The sequence below is a fragment of the Schistocerca gregaria genome, unplaced genomic scaffold (assembly GCF_023897955.1).
Source record: "Schistocerca gregaria isolate iqSchGreg1 unplaced genomic scaffold, iqSchGreg1.2 ptg000483l, whole genome shotgun sequence".
Lineage (NCBI taxonomy): Eukaryota > Metazoa > Arthropoda > Insecta > Orthoptera > Acrididae > Schistocerca > Schistocerca gregaria.
This window is the reverse complement of record NW_026061892.1, coordinates 911884-918487: the sequence shown is the minus strand read 5'-3', so window position 1 is coordinate 918487 and position 6604 is coordinate 911884. Positions and strand designations below refer to the sequence as shown.

The window sequence follows — 6604 nt, the reverse complement described above, 5'->3', positions numbered from 1 at the left end:
ACCAAACTTGATCATTTAGAGGAAGTAAAAGTCGTAACAAGGTTTCCGTAGGTGAACCTGCGGAAGGATCATTACCGACTAGACTACATGTCTTTCGATGTGCGTGTCGTGTCGCGCAACACGCTACCTGTACGGCAGTAGCCGTGCGCCGCGTGCGGAACCACGCGTGCCTCTCAAAACTAGTGGAAGTGTTGTTGTTGTGTGGTACGAGCGCTGAAGCTCTGGAGCGGCTGGCCTGCGGTACCTGGCGCCTGGCGCCGGTTTTGAATGACGTTCGCCCGAGTGCCTGTCCGCTCCGGTGTGGAGCCGTACGACGCCCATCGGCTGTGAGGCCGTTGGACACAAAAAAATAGTGGAACAGGGGCCGTCAGACGCCTCAGTCCCGCAAATGCTACTGTTTTGAAAGAGACAGTGGGAGACTGAAAAGGAAAAGATCACCCAGGACGGTGGATCACTCGGCTCGTGGGTCGATGAAGAACGCAGCAAATTGCGCGTCGACATGTGAACTGCAGGACACATGAACATCGACGTTTCGAACGCACATTGCGGTCCATGGATTCCGTTCCCGGGCCACGTCTGGCTGAGGGTCGGCTACGTATACTGAAGCGCGCGGCGTTTGTCCCGCTTCGGAGACGTGGGAGTGTCGTGGTCGCCTGTGTGGCCGGCCGCGTCTCCTTAAACGTGCGATGCGCGCCCGTCGCCTGGCGGTTCGCATACCGGTACTTTCTCGGTAGCGTGCACAGCCGGCTGGCGGTGTGGCGTGCGACACCTCGTACAACGACCTCAGAGCAGGCGAGACTACCCGCTGAATTTAAGCATATTACTAAGCGGAGGAAAAGAAACTAACAAGGATTCCCCCAGTAGCGGCGAGCGAACAGGGAAGAGTCCAGCACCGAACCCCGCAGGCTGCCGCCTGTCGTGGCGTGTGGTGTTTGGGAGGGTCCACTACCCCGACGCCTCGCGCCGAGCCCAAGTCCAACTTGAATGAGGCCACGGCCCGTAGAGGGTGCCAGGCCCGTAGCGGCCGGTGCGAGCGTCGGCGGGACCTCTCCTTCGAGTCGGGTTGCTTGAGAGTGCAGCTCCAAGTGGGTGGTAAACTCCATCTGAGACTAAATATGACCACGAGACCGATAGCGAACAAGTACCGTGAGGGAAAGTTGAAAAGAACTTTGAAGAGAGAGTTCAAAAGTACGTGAAACCGTTCTGGGGTAAACGTGAGAAGTCCGAAAGGTCGAACGGGTGAGATTCACGCCCATCCGGCCACTGGCCCCCGCCCTCGGCAGATGGGGCCGGCCGCCCGCGCGGAGCAATCCGCGGCGGGGTCGTGTCCGGTTGCCTTTCCACTCGCCGCGGGGTGGGGCCGTTCCGGTGTGCGGTGGGCCGCACTTCTCCCCTAGTAGGACGTCGCGACCCGCTGGGTGCCGGCCTACGGCCCGGGTGCGCAGCCTGTCCTTCCGCGGGCCTCGGTTCGCGTCTGTTGGGCAGAGCCCCGGTGTCCTGGCTGGCTGCTCGGCGGTATATCTGGAGGAGTCGATTCGCCCCTTTGGGCGCTCGGGCTCCCGGCAAGCGCGCGCGGTTCTTCCCGGATGACGGACCTACCTGGCCCGGCCCCGGACCCGCGCCGCTGTTGGCTCGGGATGCTCTCGGGCGGAATAATCGCTCCCGTCAGCGGCGCTTCAGCTTTGGACAATTTCACGACCCGTCTTGAAACACGGACCAAGGAGTCTAACATGTGCGCGAGTCATTGGGCTGTACGAAACCTAAAGGCGTAATGAAAGTGAAGGTCTCGCCTTGCGCGGGCCGAGGGAGGATGGGGCTTCCCCGCCCTTCACGGGGCGGCGGCCTCCGCACTCCCGGGGCGTCTCGTCCTCATTGCGAGGTGAGGCGCACCTAGAGCGTACACGTTGGGACCCGAAAGATGGTGAACTATGCCTGGCCAGGACGAAGTCAGGGGAAACCCTGATGGAGGTCCGTAGCGATTCTGACGTGCAAATCGATCGTCGGAGCTGGGTATAGGGGCGAAAGACTAATCGAACCATCTAGTAGCTGGTTCCCTCCGAAGTTTCCCTCAGGATAGCTGGTGCTCGTACGAGTCTCATCCGGTAAAGCGAATGATTAGAGGCCTTGGGGCCGAAACGACCTCAACCTATTCTCAAACTTTAAATGGGTGAGATCTCCGGCTTGCTTGATATGCTGAAGCCGCGAGCAAACGACTCGGATCGGAGTGCCAAGTGGGCCACTTTTGGTAAGCAGAACTGGCGCTGTGGGATGAACCAAACGCCGAGTTAAGGCGCCCGAATCGACGCTCATGGGAAACCATGAAAGGCGTTGGTTGCTTAAGACAGCAGGACGGTGGCCATGGAAGTCGGAATCCGCTAAGGAGTGTGTAACAACTCACCTGCCGAAGCAACTAGCCATGAAAATGGATGGCGCTGAAGCGTCGTGCCTATACTCGGCCGTCAGTCTGGCAGTCATGGCCGGTCCTCGCGGCCGGCCGCGAAGCCCTGACGAGTAGGAGGGTCGCGGCGGTGGGCGCAGAAGGGTCTGGGCGTGAGCCTGCCTGGAGCCGCCGTCGGTGCAGATCTTGGTGGTAGTAGCAAATACTCCAGCGAGGCCCTGGAGGGCTGACGCGGAGAAGGGTTTCGTGTGAACAGCCGTTGCACATGAGTCAGTCGATCCTAAGCCCTAGGAGAAATCCGATGTTGATGGGGGCCGTCATAGCATGATGCACTTTGTGCTGGCCCCCGTTGGGCGAAAGGGAATCCGGTTCCTATTCCGGAACCCGGCAGCGGAACCGATATAAGTCGGGCCCCTCTTTTAGAGATGCTCGTCGGGGTAACCCAAAATGACCCGGAGACGCCGTCGGGAGATCGGGGAAGAGTTTTCTTTTCTGCATGAGCGTTCGAGTTCCCTGGAATCCTCTAGCAGGGAGATAGGGTTTGGAACGCGAAGAGCACCGCAGTTGCGGCGGTGTCCCGATCTTCCCCTCGGACCTTGAAAATCCGGGAGAGGGCCACGTGGAGGTGTCGCGCCGGTTCGTACCCATATCCGCAGCAGGTCTCCAAGGTGAAGAGCCTCTAGTCGATAGAATAATGTAGGTAAGGGAAGTCGGCAAATTGGATCCGTAACTTCGGGATAAGGATTGGCTCTGAGGATCGGGGCGTGTCGGGCTTGGTCGGGAAGTGGGTCAGCGCTAACGTGCCGGGCCTGGGCGAGGTGAGTGCCGTAGGGGTGCCGGTAAGTGCGGGCGTTTAGCGCGGGCGTGGTCTGCTCTCGCCGTTGGTTGGCCTCGTGCTGGCCGGCGGTGCAGGATGCGCGCGCCTGCGCGGCGTTCGCGCCCCGGTGCTTCAACCTGCGTGCAGGATCCGAGCTCGGTGCCGTGCCTTGGCCTCCCACGGATCTTCCTTGCTGCGAGGCCGCGTCCGCCTTAGCGTGCTCCTCCGGGGGCGCGCGGGTGCGCGGATTCTCTTCGGCCGCCATTCAACGATCAACTCAGAACTGGCACGGACTGGGGGAATCCGACTGTCTAATTAAAACAAAGCATTGCGATGGCCCTAGCGGGTGTTGACGCAATGTGATTTCTGCCCAGTGCTCTGAATGTCAACGTGAAGAAATTCAAGCAAAGCGCGGGTAAACGGCGTGAGTTAACTATGACTTCTCTTAATATAGCCAAATGCCTCGTCATCTAATTAGTGACGCGCATGAATGGATTAACGAGATTCCCGCTGTCCCTATCTACTCCAGGGAAAAGCGGTCTGCGTAGCGCCACCTGGGGGAGGTGTGTCGCCTCCCATAACTGGGTTAAAACCGCCAGGAGACCCTCTGATTCCCCGAAGTCAACGAACGCGTCGGGGCTCAGAGGAACCTGAGTGGGGCGGGGACCGTAATGTCCAATCTCGTGGCCTTGTCGTGGCTCTCTGGCTCAGTAACCCCCTTAGATGGGGCGAAGCTAACACGGGATGGGCCGTCCATGCATGACGTTAAAAGGCTAGCCCTTAACTGGGTGCAATCCTCACGGTCCGCACTGGCCCACCGTTAACTAGCAAAAGCGGTGGGTGAGACATGGTCGGTCATGATCCCCCGGTACGTGTGGAGACCCCCCTGGGGAACGTAACTCGGGCTTGAGTGCCGCACCGTCTCGATGATGTCAAACTCCACATATAAGACCCAGCTACCACCATCAACATCTCTGGGCTGTGGATTTGTGAGGGTTGTCGTGTGTCAAGGCAGGACGTAAAACTCCCGTCGTGGCAAGACGTTAAGTGCCCCCAACCCAAGCAAAAGCAAAGGGTGCGTGGCGCAGGGGAAGCTGCGTAACGAGAGACACACCACCTGTCTCTCCTGAGTTGAGCGCGGCGGCTGGGCGAGGGTATGAGGGTAAGTCTCACGACGATCCCGGAGCCCTGCTGTCTGGCTGCTGTAGTTCCTCACGTCCTGGACGACGTTAAATGGTCCCCCAACCCAAGGCGAAAGCAAAGGGTGCATGGCGCAGGGGAAGCTGCGTCGCAAGGGACACAAGATCTGTCCCTCGCAGGGCAAACAACATCTCAGCTCTGCAAACCCCACGGCCACATTCGCTGGGGAGGGATCACGGCCCGAGCCGGCAAAGGCTCATCGCCGTGAACGGGATGTCCCGGACATGCTCCGTCAAGCCGGGGCGTGGTGACATGTCCCCGGCTAGGTTAGATGGGGCCAGACCCCCGAAAGTCTGGGGGACCGACCCAGCACCTGGGTAGGACTGGGTTCTTGGCCTTTAGGTGGGAACTCGGCCGAGTAGGGGGCGAAGGCCGAGAGGTGAATCCGCCTCTCCGGAATGCGATGGGCATTTGCCGGGGAGGGACGGGTGAAATCACCAGTGATGTGGTTGTGGAAGGGGACTAGTGCGCTGGAAACGGCGTGCTAAACCCAGCAGCTCTTAAAGCTCTTGGTCAAGGGGCGGGACTGGTGAGCGAGCTGCAATTTGCCCCCCCCCCCATGCCAGAGAGGCCGGTCCGTTGTAAGAGACGGGCCTCCAATTAATCACTCTTCAATTCAATGATGGCGGAAAACGTGGAGAGTGATACGGCGCTACCGGAGCAAGACGCTCCATTCGATGCAAGATCGAATGTCTCCGTCATGGAGCGACACACGCATTTTCTTCGGCTTCTAGACCGAAGCATCAAACATGGAAAGATCACCGCAGATCAAATCCGGGTGATCAAAGAAGAAATTGCCAACTGGGCTTTGGCGCATGCCAAGCTAGAGGGGCAATATGAAGAGATAAAGGCGGAAAATGACCGTCTTAGAAAAGAGGCGGCAAAGCCCCAGAAGTCTTATGCTGCAGTCGCGGCAGCACCAATCACTATAAAACGCACGGTGCAAGATACGATTAAGCAGAACGTACAGAAAGCCGTCCCAACAGTCTTCATAAAGCCAAAGAAAGGGGACGATGTTAAGACTGCAAAAGCAAAGTTTGAAAAGAGTATAAACCCTACAGTAGACAAAATAAAAATAAATCAGATCAGGACTACAAAAAACGTGCTGATAGTTGAACTGGCCTCTACTGAGGACAGTGACAAGCTAATGAACAACACTAAAATCCATGAGTCATTTACATGTGAAAAGCCCAGAAAGCGAAGGCCACTTATGATGATGTACGATGTACCATCATATATGACTCAGGACAACGTGGCTGACTGCGTTTATGCACAGAATTTTGAGGATAAAATGACTCGCAAAGAGTTCATAGAACAATTCAAGGTCCGTTTTAAGGCAGGTCCTCGTGACCGAAACACTGTGCACCATGCCATTGAAGTGTCACCAGCATTGCGTAAACAGATCATAACAACCAATAGACTATACATAGGCTACAATGCAATATCAGTCAAGGACTATACTGCCCTTGCTAAATGTACCAAATGTCACGATTACGGACACGTTGCAAAATACTGTAGCTTCCTAAACCCAGTATGTGGGAATTGCGGAAGCGAAAAGCACGACAAAACAAAGTGCGAAAGAGAAACGCCCACCTGCATCCCATGTAAATACCGGAAACGCACTTGCAACACTCCTGGTAAGGAGTGTGCAACTTACAAAATAATGATACAGCGGCTCATACAGAGGACAGGCTATGGCAACGCGCTATAGGGTCACTCGGAAATCACCAAGCAAGCAGTTGCGAGATGCAGGTCGGTGGCGGAAGCTCCAGGAATCACAGGAATCTCTGCCCTCGGTGGTCAACGAGAGGGAGGAGAGGAAGGTCTATTCTGTCTTAGTTCCAGACGTGCGACCGGAGATGCGGGACTTCTCCTGCCAGGTTGGGTCCTTCCTGGCCATTAGGAGGAGTCCTCCAGGTGAGCCGGCGACCGAGCAGACCAGCTTGGAGTCTACCTCTTCACAGAGTGGGGGCTTTCTCACGCGAGAGGAGGGAGAGACCTACACACTTCCTGTTCCGACAGAGCGGCCGGAGTCGACGGATTTCTCCTGTCAGGTCGGGGGTTTCCTGGCCACAGGGAGGGGTCATCTGGGCTTCCGGGTGGTGGCGGTGACCGGCGGGGCGGCTTCATCCGCCGGGAGCGGGAGTTCACGCTCGTCCTCGGAGGTGGAGTCGTCGTCGGCTGCCGCG

At 57.6% G+C, this 6604-nt stretch overlaps 1 non-coding gene and 1 pseudogene across 1 annotated transcript; both read left to right on the top strand.

Annotated features, from left to right (window-relative positions):
• Nucleotides 1-435: 435 nt before the first annotated feature.
• LOC126313649 (5.8S ribosomal RNA) lies at nt 436-590 on the top strand. The gene has a single exon (XR_007555297.1). It is a non-coding gene; the product is annotated as a 5.8S ribosomal RNA (ribosomal RNA).
• Nucleotides 591-778: 188 nt separating this feature from the next.
• Nucleotides 779-3761, top strand: LOC126313620 (large subunit ribosomal RNA; annotated as a pseudogene).
• The last annotated feature ends 2843 nt before the right edge of the window (nt 3762-6604 follow it).